Below are 14154 nucleotides of genomic sequence, written 5' to 3' on the forward strand. Positions count from 1 at the left end.
ATGAAGAGACATAAACAGCAATGATTATTTCAATCTCCCTGCTTTCTCCTGATGAATATATTAGTATGGGAAAAACTGTCCATGTGGAAATGCTGACTATTCTCTCTCCCCATTCAAACTTGCTTACCCAACTGAACAAAAGCACCACACTAGATATCTTTAATGGGTGTGATAAACTGTTCCTATATATTCAAAAATACCTTTGCCATTGCCTCACATAACATACATTGTGAAAAAGCCATATCATCTAGCTTACTGTTACGAGTGAATTATGTTCTATTACACCCCTACACTCTACTGACAGCTGGCAAACAGCTGTGATCACACTGTCAGCATAGCGTTGAACATCCATAACAACATGCTAGGCGATATGGCTTTTTGGCAACTGTTATATGCTTACACGCGGTTCACATCCAACACCAAAAATTTCTAGTGTGAAATTTTTGTTTAAATGGAGCTTTAAAAAACTTTTGACATTGTGAACATTTTTACACAAAGACAATGGTGTTCCAAATGTGCTTTTACGTGCTTATTAATTGCTCAAGGTCTTTACTAAATAATGATTGGATGTCTTTAAAAATTAAGTCAGGCATTTGTGTTTCTGAAATTTATGAGGTTAGTTTCTCTGACTCAGAACCAGCTGCAAACAATTTCAAAAAACTTAAAACAATAATAATAATAATAATAATAATAATAATAATAACAATAATTTAATACATGAAGTCTGACAGATTTTAAGAAAGTAACTGGTACTGTAGCAAATTCTGTGTTATTTAGCTATTCTCAGTTGTGCAAACAGAATAAAAATTTACTTTGTGAGGTTTTTTTTTTTTTTTTTTTTTTGAGAGTTTTCTAAGCACCCAAATGCTACAATAAATAGGGCAACACATCCATCTACTCCCTTTCCTTTACTATTTTGTGACATGGAACCTGACAATGATTTTTAATCCATACACTTTCAACTCTTTATTGGGCTACAAGCTGTGAAAGACAGATAAAAAATAATAGATGTCAAGCACCTGAAGGTGATATAATTAACTCTAGCCATTTGAGCACTCTGAAGTTCTAACAGATACACAAATTCAGTTTGAGGACACCCACTTATGGATTCAGAAATAAGAGGTCAACGACAACTGCTGTCTATGAGTGCATCAATTCCATCCTAAACCTGTTGGACAAAAAACAGGAAACAATAGGAGTCTTTATTGACTTGTCAAAAGCTTTTGACATGGTGGACCATAAAATTCTGCTATCAAAGCTAGAAAGATATGGTATTCGAGGTCTGTCCAACAAGTGGATCAGTTCCTTCCTGACAAATCGTATGCAGGCAGTGTGCGTCAAGCACACAAATATTGAACTAAAAACTGTATCTAATCACCTATCTGACTATAAACAAATAAAATGTGGTGTACCCCAAGGATCCGTATTGGGACCCCTTCTGTTTCTTCTGTACATAAATGATCTAAGCTTAAATATTGATGCGCACAAATCAATCATATTTGCAGATGACACCACGATTCTACTAAAAGGAGACGACGATGAACAGTTACAGCAGACAGTAAACACGGTCACGAAACAACTTGGCAGCTGGGCACAGAGTAATCAGCTTGTAATAAACAGTAAGAAAACCGTTGCTCTAAAATTCCACAATGTTCCTAACAAGGACATGTTTATCCCATCAGTCTCCATCAATGACGAACCAGTTGGTAACAGTACTGAAACCAAATTCTTAGGACTTTGGCTGCAGAGTAACATCAGATGGAATAAGCATATTGAATGTCTCAATGCAGAACTGAGCAAAAAATGTTATCTTCTTTGTTCATTAAAATCATGCTGTAGTGAGAAAACAGTATTGAATGCATATCATGCGTACTTTCATTCTCGTCTTAGATATGGGGTCACCTTCTGGGGAAACTCTAAAATAGCTAATAGCACTTTTAAACTACAAAAAAGGGCCATTAGAATCTTGTTTGGGTGCAAGCCTAGAGACTCTTGTAAACCCCTGTTTAAGAAATCTGGTATTCCCCCATTACCGTGTGTATACATTATGGAAACCCTTTTGTTCTTTAAATTAAATGTAATAGGCAAGGACCAGAGGCTACAAAAAAACTGTGATATACATGAGCACTTTACCAGACAAAACAGGAACTTACATATGACTCAAATCAGCACAGCACTGTGCCAAAAAGGTACTTTTCACATGGGAGTTAAGCTTTATAACAAACTTCCTGAAAACATAAAAGCTATCACTGAGGTCAATACATTTGGAAAATCTCTAAAGTCATATTTACAGCATCACTGCTTTTATTCCATTGAAGAATATTTAAATTTATGAAATGTGTTATATAAATACTTGTGTGTAAAGTGTATTATTGTAAGCTGAAATATGTATGCCTTGAAATTACTTTCAGCCTGTATATTTATAACTTGACTTGTCCAATGTCTTATGCATAAGCTGCTATGTAGACAACAGGACCAATAAAATACAATCTACAATCTACAAACTTCATTCATGCCATCTACAGACAACAAAAATGTCGTAATGAATAGCTTTTATATTTAAACTTTATTGTGTCATTCTTTTTTATTTTCTGTGCCAGAGAATGTAAAATACATATGTAACTAACAGTGCAAACCCAAAGTCAAATATTTTATGAGAACACTGATCTGTCATAAGTAGTACAGGTACACATTATGCACAACATATTTTCACTTTAGAGATTTTTTTGTGGGTACACAGAGTATTCAGATGCCGTCTTTCAAGCTCTTGAGAAAATAAAAAATTTCCAATCCTTTGTAACAAAGATAACAGCTGTATTTGTCTTTCTGTTAAAATTGTAACTAACTATCTGAAACTAGGCACAGAGTTACTGTCACTCTATTTACAAATGAGAAAAAATGAAAATTGCATCTGATTAAAAGTTTCACCATTTGCAGAGAAGGCAATATGCAGGGTCAAATTGCAACATAAATAGAAATTTGTAAGTTTAATATGCAAACAATTTCCAAATGATAACCCATTTTGCATCTTTTTTTTCTTCTTTTTTTTTCTTTTTTTTTAAAAAAAGCTGCAGTTCACAAGGAGATGACAGAGCTTAGATCTACTAATTTCAACGTGCTTCAGCACACTAGCTTAGGGCAACTTAAAAGTAACTTTTGTGACAGAGTTTACATCAGTATACTTATGGTTTCAAAAAATGAAGATCAAAGATCCAATAGAGCAAAGGATTTGTAACTCCAAACCTATCGGTGATGTATCTGAGGAAAAAAGCCCTTACCAACTGGTGCAGTAGCAAAGTGGAATATGACCTACACTCAGATTGCAGTAAATCCTTTGTGAGAATGGGTTGGAATCACACTTTTTGCACCACATTTTTATGTTTGGTAACGCCGAATCTGTCATGATACTTTTATTCTGACATTTTAAGTATAATAATTTTTACTATGAACAATGTAAAAATATAGTTTGATGTATAGTGAAAGCTTACCAAAATAGGAGCAAATTAAGTGAGTCTTTTAAAGCCAGAAAGATAGAGTTTTCAAGCAATAATAGGGTATTTGCCAGTTTTCTGATAATTGTCTTAAATGCTTGTCATTTTATGCTCCTAGCATGCTTTTTCCCCATCTTGAATTTCAATATTCTTCTACAAAAATGGAAATGAAATTTAATTATTTGAAAGTCCATTAAAATGGACCATTCGAGTCATGTGATTCCTGTGACATCACCGGCAGCTCCCTGCTTCTACTGTAATAATGCTAATTCACAGTGACATCTTGTTTTGTAATTTACGTTTTGGGAAATTCGTTACAAACGATGTTTAGCACCACACTGTTCAAATGCATCTATAGAAACTCCTGAAAAGTTGTTTTTGAGTGTTCCAGAGCATGAGAAGATGCATAACTGTGGTTGTACTGTATGTGCAAATTGCCACCATGCTGACGCACAAGTTCACTAACTTCATTAAAAGTGTGTTGCACTGTGAAGTTAACATTAACTTACCTCTGAGATACACTCTCCCACTGTTACAGAGAAGGATAGTATCATTCAAAGAAATTAAACTCCTAGTGAAAATTGTCATTTCATCCAACTACACCTCAATTGTTCGGTAGCTCACTTGTTAGAGCGGTACACCATTGAATTTTCGAGCTGATGTCCATAGATCTCTGGTTCAAATCTAACCCCAAAGAACATTTTAACTTATTCATACAACAAATCGACAGTCCTCTCATATGACAACCAAATCACAATCACAAAACTTCCCATACCAATCAGAAACAGAATATTATTGTGTTTTCCTAGTCATTTACATGTGCTTACATTTGCAATTGCTGTTCACACACTTTACATTCAAAATGGCATTTTCTAGCTGATGTGACCAAACATGTTACTTTATGAGAAACAAAGTTTTTATCTTCATGCTGTCCAGCGAGGATCCTTATTGTTTAAAACTTTTGCCGTTTCATCATCTTACTTAAAGATGAAGTAAGTCTGCTTCAGATGCCAATGTTAGCTTACACTCACAAACATCACAGCCCTTACATTTGTGTCACCTGCATGTTGAACACACTTTACATCTCTCCGTACAACTTCATCGTCCTACACCTCGTTGTACTGTGGGCGGATGGTGATATCTTCACTACTGGCAACGCTTTCCAAAAAAGTGAATTGTTTGCTTGCAAAGTAAATGCATTTATCCTCCTTTGTTCATTTCTCAGACTAAGATAGATGTGAAGTTATATAAACACAGCAAAAAAAGTTTTGCATCATCCCGGTTCCCAGAACTCCTGAAGACAGATGTTGACGGTGGATATTGTATCACAGACACAGTCCCTTTGACTGTTCAGAGAAGTCACTAAACCCACCCAAATATGTAAACAACCATGCATGAGCAGTGCCTATTAGATGGAGGAGTCCAACAGCTGATCAGTTCCAGTCATTCCACCAGGAAGGAGGTACACGGCTCGTGTTGTCTGTAGTTCAACAATGCCTAGATGGTCAATACTGTTTTTCAATCGCGTCTGCATTGTTACTTTGTGCCAGGAAGGGTTCTCAACAAGGAAAGAGTCCAGGCGTGTCGGACTGAACCAAAGTGACGTTGTTCGGACATGGGAGGAGATACAGAGAGAGACACGAACTGTCAATCACATGCCTCGTTCAGACCGCCTTAGGACTACTACTGCAGTGGATGACCGCTACCACCAGATTATGACTCAGAGGAACCCTGACAGAGACACCACCATGCGCAACTTCACTCCCGACGTCCATGGCGAGGGCCATATTTGCAACCACAGCACCATTTAATGCAGTACAGATGGGCCTAACAACTTGCCGAATGGACCACTCAGGATTGGCATCATGTTCTCTTCACTGATGAGGGTCGCATATGTCTTCAACCAGACAATCATCAGAGATGTGTTTGGACAGAATCCAGTCAGACTGAACACATTAGACAGACTGTGCAGCGAGTGCAGCAAAGTGGAGGTTCCCTGCTGTTTTGGGGTGGCATTATGTGGGGCCGATGTACACCACTTGTGGTCATGGAAGGCGCCATAACGGCTGTACGATACATGAATGCCATCCTCCCACCGATAGTGCAACCATATCAGCAGTATATTGGCGAGGCATTCGTCTTCATGGCCGACAATTAGTGGCCCCATCGTGCACAATTTGTGAATGACTTCCTTCAGGATAATGACATCACTAAACTAGAGCGGCCAGCATGTTCTCCAGACATGAACCCTGTCCAACATGTCTGAGATAGATTGAAAAGGGCTGTTTATAGGTGGCATGACCATCAACCACTCTGAGGGATCCACACCGAATCACCATTGGGGAGTGGGACAATCTGGATCAACACTGCCTTGATGAACTTGTGAATAGTATGCCACGATGAATACAGGCATGTATCAATCCAAGAGGACATGTTACTGGGGATTAGAGGTACCGGTGTGTATAGTAATCTGGACCACCACCTCTGAAGGCCTCAGTGTATGATGGTACAACATGCAACGTGTGGTTTTCATTAGCAATAAAAAGGACGGAAATGAAGTTTATGTTGATCTCTATTCCAATTTTCTGTAGAGGTTTCGGAACTCTCGGAACCAAGGTGATGCAAAACTTTTTTTGACGCATGTATAACACATACCACAATCGAGGCTACTGCTACAATCCGTTCTTGCTAACGCTATTTTCATATTTTGTGTAAAAATTTAAAAAATATTCGAACATGTGACATTCAAACATGTGACATCTTTCTCTGCAATTGGATGCATTATCCGTTGTGCCACTAAACACCTATTTAGAGATAGGTTTTCTGCTGAGTGTCCTCAATAGAAGAATTCAGCACCAAGTTTTGCCAAGAATAATATTATTGTGCTTTGGGTCGTAGCTCATGACTGAACTGATAGTCGACAATCCAGTTATAATACACAGACCTGCTTGCAAAATTCTACAGTTCCTTAGTTCTGAGCAAGTTTAATGATGCTGCAGCATTTCTGTTGTTGCACATGTCGCCGCTCTAAATGGGTGGAGCATAAACACATGAACTTTCGCATGGTTACCGCTATCAACATTCACAAAGTTCCTCTCTATTGTTACTTAAAAGTTGTAATCGAGATTTCTATCATTATATAGCTAAAGTGTTTGCAGAATAAGTATGTAAAAATGTCAGAACTTCAGCTAACACTCCTATAACACACGCAGCCAAAACCTCTCAGACAAACAGAAGCTAAACGATGTCAAAGTTAGCGTAAGGAGGGCTATGCGTGAAGCATTCAGTGAATTCGAAAGTAAAATTCTATGTACCGACTTGACAGAAAATCCTAGGAAGTTCTGGTCTTACGTTAAATCAGTAAGTGGCTCGAAACAGCATATCCAGATACTCCGGAATGATGATGGCATTGAAACAGAGGATGACATGCGTAAAGCTGAAATACGAAACACCTTTTTCCAAAGCTGTTTCACAGAGGAAGATCGCACTGCAGTTCCTTCTCTAAATCCTTGCACAAATGAAAAATGGCTGACATCAAAATAAGTGTCCAAGGAATAGAAAAGCAACTGAAATCACTCAACAGAGGAAAGTCCACTGGACCTGAGAGGATACCAATTCGATTCTACACAGAGTACACGAAGGAACTTGCCCCCCTTCTAACAGCTGTGTACCGCAAGTCTCTAGAGGAACGGAAGGTTCCAAATGATTGGAAAAGATCACAGGTAGTCCCAGTCTTCAAGAAGGGTCTTCGAGCAGATGCGCAAAACTATAGACCTATATCTCTGATGCCGATCTGTTGTCGAATTTTAGAACATGTTTTTTGCTCGCGTATCATGTCATTTCTGGAAACCCAGAATCTACTCTGTAGGAATCAACATGGATTCCAGAAACAGCGATCGTTTGAGACCCAACTCACTTTATTTGTTCATGAGACCCAGAAAATATTAGATACAGGCTCCCAGGTAAATGCTATTTTCCTTGACTTCTGGAAGGCGTTCGATACAGTTCCGCACTGTCGCCTGATAAACAAAGTAAGAGCCTATGGAATATCAGACCAGCTGTGTGGCTGGATTGAAGAGTTTTAAGCAAACAGAACACAGCATGTTGTTCTCAATGGAGAGACGTCTACAGACGTTAAAGTAACCTCTGGCATGCCACAGGGGAGTGTTATGGGACCATTGCTTTTCACAATATATGTAAATGACCTAGCAGATAGTGTCAGAAGTTCCGTGTGGCTTCTCGCAGATGATCCTGTAGTATACAGAGAAGTTGCAGCATTAGAAAATTGTAGCGAAATGCAGGGAGATCTGCAGTGGATAGGCACTTGGTGCAGGGAGTGGCAACTGACCCTTAACATAGACAAATGTAATGTATTGCGAATACATAGAAAGAAGGATTCTTTATTGTATGATTATATGATACCGGAACAAACACTGGTAGCAGTTACTTCTGTAAAATATCTGGGAGTATGCGTGCGGAACAATTTGAAGTGGAATTATCATATAAAATTATTGTTGGTAAGGCAGGTGCCAGGTTGAGATTCATTGAGAGAGTCCTTAGAAAATGTAGTTCATCAACAAAGGTGGCTTACAAAACACTCGTTCGACCTATACATGAGTATTGCTCATCAGTGTGGGATCCGTACCAGATCAGGTTACGCAGTGGTTAGACACTGGACTCGCATTCGGGAGGACGACGGTTCAATCCCGCGTCCGGACATCCTGATTTAGGTTTTCTGTGATTTCCCTAAATCACTCCAGGCAAATGCCGGGATGGTTCCTCTGAAAGGGCACGGCCGACTTCCTTCCCAATCCTTCCCTACTCCGATGAGACCGATGACCACGCTGTCTGGTCTCCTTCCCCAAACCAACCAACCAAACAACCATATCAGGTTGACGGAGGAGATAGAGAAGATCCAAAGAAGAGCGGCGCGTTTCGTCACAGGGTTATTTGGTAACCTTGATAGCGTTACGGAGATGTTTAACAAACTCAAGTGGCAGACTCTGCAAGAGAGGCGCTCTGCATCGCGGTGTAGCTTGCTGTCCAGGTTTCGAGAGGGTGCGTTTCTGGATGAGGTATCGAATATATTGCTTCCCCCTACTTATACCTCCCGAGGAGATCACAAACGTAAAATTAGAGAGATTCGAGCGTGCACAGAGGCTTTCCGGCAGTTGTTCTTCCCGTGAACCATATGCGACTGGGACAGAAAAGGGAGGTAATGACAGTGGCACGTAAAGTGCCCTCCGCCACACACTGTTGGGTGGCTTGCGGAGTATAAATGTAAATGTAGATGTAGATGTAGATGTATAGCTTCATCTTACTCCTAGACTGTGGTGTCACCACAGAATCAGTCAATAGCAGAGTTTTCGATCATGTGACCAGATAGTATTTAATGATTTCTAAGCTTTAAATACATAAAAATAAGAGATATTTTGTGAGGATATTTACCATAAATGTTATTTAAATGTTATAATAAGTCAAAATATCAACAATCTGAACCATATTTTTAAAATACGAAAATAGCCTATTGCAGAATACTTTTGGTATCCTTCATATCTTCATATTATCTGTTAAAAAAAGAGGATAATACAGTTCGAGAGAAATAATATAAAAACACAAAACATATAATTTGCACCAATCCCGTCAAAATACACAGTCACATAAGCTGATCACTTTTTTAATTATTTCACAATAATGTTTACACTGATCAGCCAGAACGTTATGACCACCTACATAATAGCCAGTATGTCCACCTTTGGCATGGATAACAGCAGCGATGCGCCACGGCACCGAAGCAACAAGACCTTGGTGGTGGTGGTGGTGGTGGTGGTGGTGGTGATGGTGGTTAGTGTTTAACGTCCCGTTGACAACGAGGTCATTAGAGACGGAGCGCAAGCTCGGGTTAGGGAAGGATTGGGAAGGAAATCGGCCGTGCCCTTTCAAAGGAACCATCCCGGCATTTGCCTGAAACAATTTAGGGAAATCACGGAAAACCTAAATCAGGATGGCTGGAGACGGGATTGAACCGTCGTCCTCCCGAATGCGAGTCCAGTGTGCTAACCACTGCGCCACCTCGCTTGGTGAGACCTTGGTAGGTCAGTGGAGGGAGTTGGCACCACATCTGCACACACAAGTCACCTAATTCCTGTAAATTCCATGGAGGGGGGTGATTAGCTCTGGTGCCACATTCAATCACATTCCAGATGTGTGTGATTGGGTTCAGATCTGGTGAGCAGGGAGGCCAGCACATCAACTGCTACTTGCCACTGTGTTCCTCAAACCAGTCCATCACACCCCTTGCCTTGCGACATGGCACATTATCTTGTTGAAAAATGCCACTGCCATCGGGAAACATGATAGTCATGAAGGGGTGTACATGGTCTGCAACCAGTGTATGATGCCCCTTGGCCATCATGGTCCCTTGGGCAAACTCCACTAGATCCATGGATGCCCACATGAACGTTCCCCATAACACCATGGAGCCACCGCCAGCTTGTCTCCATCTTGCAGTACAAGGGTAAAGAAGCTGTTCCTTTGGAAGACGAAGGATTCGTACCCTCCCTTCGGCATGATGAGGAAGGTATCATGATTCATCAGACCATGCAACAATCTGCCACTGCGCCAACATCAAGTGCCACTGATCATGTGCGCATTTAAGTCGTAGCTGTCAATGTCGTGGTGTTAACATTGGCATGTGCATGGGTTATCTGCTGCGGGGGCCCATCGTTAGGAGTGATTGGTTCACTGTGTGTTCAGGCATACTTGTCCTCTGTCCAGCATTAAAGTCTGATAGAAATTCCACCACAGTTTGCTGCCTGTCCTGTTTTACCAGTCTGCCCAAGCTACGACATCCAAAATCTGTAATGAGGAGTGGCCGCCCATCCCCACGATGTCTGGATGTGGTTTCACCTTGGTTTCATTATGTGCTGAAGACATTCATCACAGCACTCCTTGAACACAAGAACAAGTCATACAGTTTCCGGACTGCTCGTGCCAAGCCTATGGGCCATCACAATCTGCCCTCAGTCAAATTAAGATAGAGCACACACCTTCCCCATTCTAAACACGGACAGCATGCTCACTGATATGAAATGCAACGTGGATGTGTCTGACTAGTGATCATTCCTCGCCAGATGACACTGCTATCACATGGACGGGTTTATATTGATAATAGGTTGGAGGTCATAATGTTCTGGCTGATCAGCATATTTCATTCAAAACAACAAGATACAGAGTTCACAACTCCTTCCATTATCTTTGATAAGATTAAAAAATGTCGCGAAAAGTCCAATACAAACCTACACACACAGAGTTGACCGATCTGAACAGATGCCTTATACGACTTGCCCACTGTCCTGTTCAACAAGTGCTTTCTTCCTCAAATACACCCATGATTCAGAATGACACTCTCATCAATTTCTTGGAAATTGATTCCACCTGGCCCAAAATGGATCCTGCATCATCATGACCTCTGACCTGGATTTTTTTTTTTTATTTTGACGGTACAAGAATAGTGACCTAAATCATTTCAGAGTAGTTACTTTCAGCAAGCCCTAGACTTGTATGTCAAAGCTTGTCAAAACTGGTGAGAGACAAGGTCTGGTCTCTCTTAGTGAGTGAAAACTTATGGCCAAACCACTTTGTTTTTACAAAGAAGCCCAGGAAACAGTTTGTGGATACAACAATCTGCAGTGCTGGCATGTCAAACTTTCTGGTTGCTGTTAGCACAGAAAATAAAAGAATAACATGATGAATACTGTTGTCTAATGTGTATAGTATCACTTGGTAACAACATTGTCATGGAAAACATATAATTTATACAGACTCCAGTCACAAGACAAGCTTATATTTTTGCCACATAGGATGAATACAGTCACTCATCAAAATACCTCCGAATCTTCACAAACTGACACACATGTAAGTGCATTCTTTGGTGTAATTTAGGATCATCTCCTAATTCAGCCTCTTACATCATAAAGTTCACGTGACCTCAATAAGATTGATCCAACTTGTTTAGATCTTAAGATCTTACATTATTGCAAAAAATACTGTTAATGGGATTAACCATTCCCGCTACAAAATGCAAAGGTAATCTGTTCACATGAACCTCAAACTCAATCTTTTAGCCAAATTCATGTCTTCCAAAAACTCTCATAATTTCTGCTGTAAGGAACATTAAATAGTTACAGCTGAAAATTCAGTTCATACTATGCAAAATCCAAATACGATTTTATGAATGACACAGCACCAAATTTTCTCTAATAGTTGCTCTAAACAATTTCATTTTGCTGTGGCAAGAGCATTATCTCTCAACCATGTGTGAATATTTTGTGTACTGAAGAGGCCACTCCATGATGCAAATTTACTTCTTAATTGAATAGGATATTTTTAAGAAACAAGTTCATCTATCAATGTTTGCCATACCCTCTACAAATGTTGATGTGCTTTTGACAGTATGCAGTCATACGTTTTTAATGGTATTACATATTATATGAGTATGTATAAAAGTGTAATGCACAAAACGGGCAACTGCTACACCATGTTAAACATATTGGGAATGTTTATCGAGGATATTACTTTTCCATGCATGGTGGAATTCCTCACAATATTTGACTTGTACTCACATCAACTGTACATGCTCCGAGGATACCGAGTTCTTTCAGTACTTGTCAGTAGCATAAAATGTTCAGAGAAAATAACCCCAGGTCTTTGCCACCCCAACAAACTATTGTACGGGCATCCTCGGGAGTCACCTACTTACGTATCTCATACTGTATGGAGAATGCATTTTTTCCAGTACTGTCATCAGCCGGACAATAAATGAGGTACATAATCTACATCCCAGAATTCCTGAAAAACTGGTTAAGTTGAGTTCCCTCAGAGATAAACTTTTTTGGCGTGCACTCTCCCTAAAGACAAGTATGTGTGATTGTCTCACAAAAGGGAAAGATTGTGTGCACTCAGCAATTGACTCCATGATCTCTTTTTATTCCCTTTAATAATTTGGAAGCACTTTGCCCTCACTACCTGAAAGGTTGTAAGGTTCTCTCTAGTTGGCAGGCATTTGAACCATTGCAAAGCAACATACCTACCCATGATGACAGACGGCACTCCTTATTCCACCAAGAGGCAGACAGTCTTCATAGATGACATGATGACTTTGCAATAGATGCATCAGTGGCTTGGTAGATCACTTATATGGTCCAGTTACATTAATGCGACCACCGTCTATGTCCAACACAGGGTGTATACACGGACAAGGAAAAAAAATTGCCGGATTTTTCCCAGATTTCCCGGTTAAAAATTCACTTTCTCCCGTACGAAAAAACACTTTTTCCATGTGATTGAGTGTCAGCATATTTTCCCTCGGAACTGTAAACCTTTCAATGGTTATGTTTTTATACACGGGTGTAGAATTTCCCAGCACTTTAGAAAACGAAACTCAGGGAAGAAAACTCCTTTTGGAAAGATTTTTTGATGTGAAGCAACATGTACGCTGCATATTTTCATATTACGAAAGTATAAATTTGAATTCCAGCAAACACCGCATGTTACTTTCTGAACCATTGTAATTGAGATTGCGATGTGCTTTAGTAAGCCAGTCATAGCTCATGTCACGTGATCCCGCCAGCCGATGACAGTGGATATTCAGACCACAGGACACGTGATGTAGTCGGCTAATAGCAACATCACTGTTAAGCAGCACGGATAAACAAACAGGGAAAGTTAATGTTTTAAATTAATATACATAGTGTTGCTACAAGAAAATCAAAGCTTTCACATATAATAATGATCTCTAAGGCTAATAAGCTGCAAGAGAAGCTAAGCTTTCATATACAATGTTGAGTTTTTTTGTGCATTTTAACTTCAAGATATATCACACAAATGTGCCAGTAAAAATTTTAGCCAAGTCCAGTGACTTGTCCTCATAGTTTTTCACAAATAAATTAGCTACCGCAGAGGAGAGAGAGCTTCCCGTAGCACTACATCAATTTGCTCATAATAAGGACATGAATGTCCGATCTTCTGCGCTCGAAATGCTTCTAAATGGCTAATCAGCAAACGCTCTGTGATTTACAAAATTCATCGCAGATTCTTGCACATAGTTCAACTTGCGTAAAAGGAAATTTACTTTGAAAGTAACACTTTTCAAACCACCATTCACAATATTTTCCCGCGACCTGTTAGAAATAGGTTCATTTCAGTAGTCGTCAGAGCACCAGATAACAGGCACCACTGCGAATTAGCAGCTGCTATGATGCAGGAAGCCCGTATGTTCGTATGTGTAAAACATTAAAAGATCTTACCTTATGTCACAAAAGAAAAAAGACATCAGAGAATACTCCAAGAGCATCGGAATTTCATGAACCATACTAAAATGGCAAATTTAAAGTGCATTTAAAGAGTACATTCATATGTCCAGATTCCCAATGAAGTAGGCCTCGACCTGATATTAAGCTTTTCAGTGTGGGTTTCGGGACGTAAATTTTCTCGGAGTACCAGTACTGTATTAAATCATTTTTTATTCTTTATTATGGCATAATGCCATACGTGCTAGAAGATGAAAACGTGCACTTGAAATTCAGCAAGCAGTTGAAATTAGCCAATAGTGTGGAACTAAACACTTTGTTTCAAACACATAGACTGCCTCAGTGTAAAAGAT

At 39.6% G+C, this 14154-nt stretch overlaps 1 protein-coding gene across 1 annotated transcript in view; it reads right to left on the bottom strand.

The window, feature by feature from the left end:
• The window catches only part of LOC126184794 (arginine-glutamic acid dipeptide repeats protein-like), a 186906-nt gene that overhangs the window by 119496 nt on the left and 53256 nt on the right, over nt 1-14154 (bottom strand). The gene's annotated exons all lie outside the window — the stretch shown is intronic.

Source organism: Schistocerca cancellata, chromosome 4, assembly GCF_023864275.1.
Source record: "Schistocerca cancellata isolate TAMUIC-IGC-003103 chromosome 4, iqSchCanc2.1, whole genome shotgun sequence".
Lineage (NCBI taxonomy): Eukaryota > Metazoa > Arthropoda > Insecta > Orthoptera > Acrididae > Schistocerca > Schistocerca cancellata.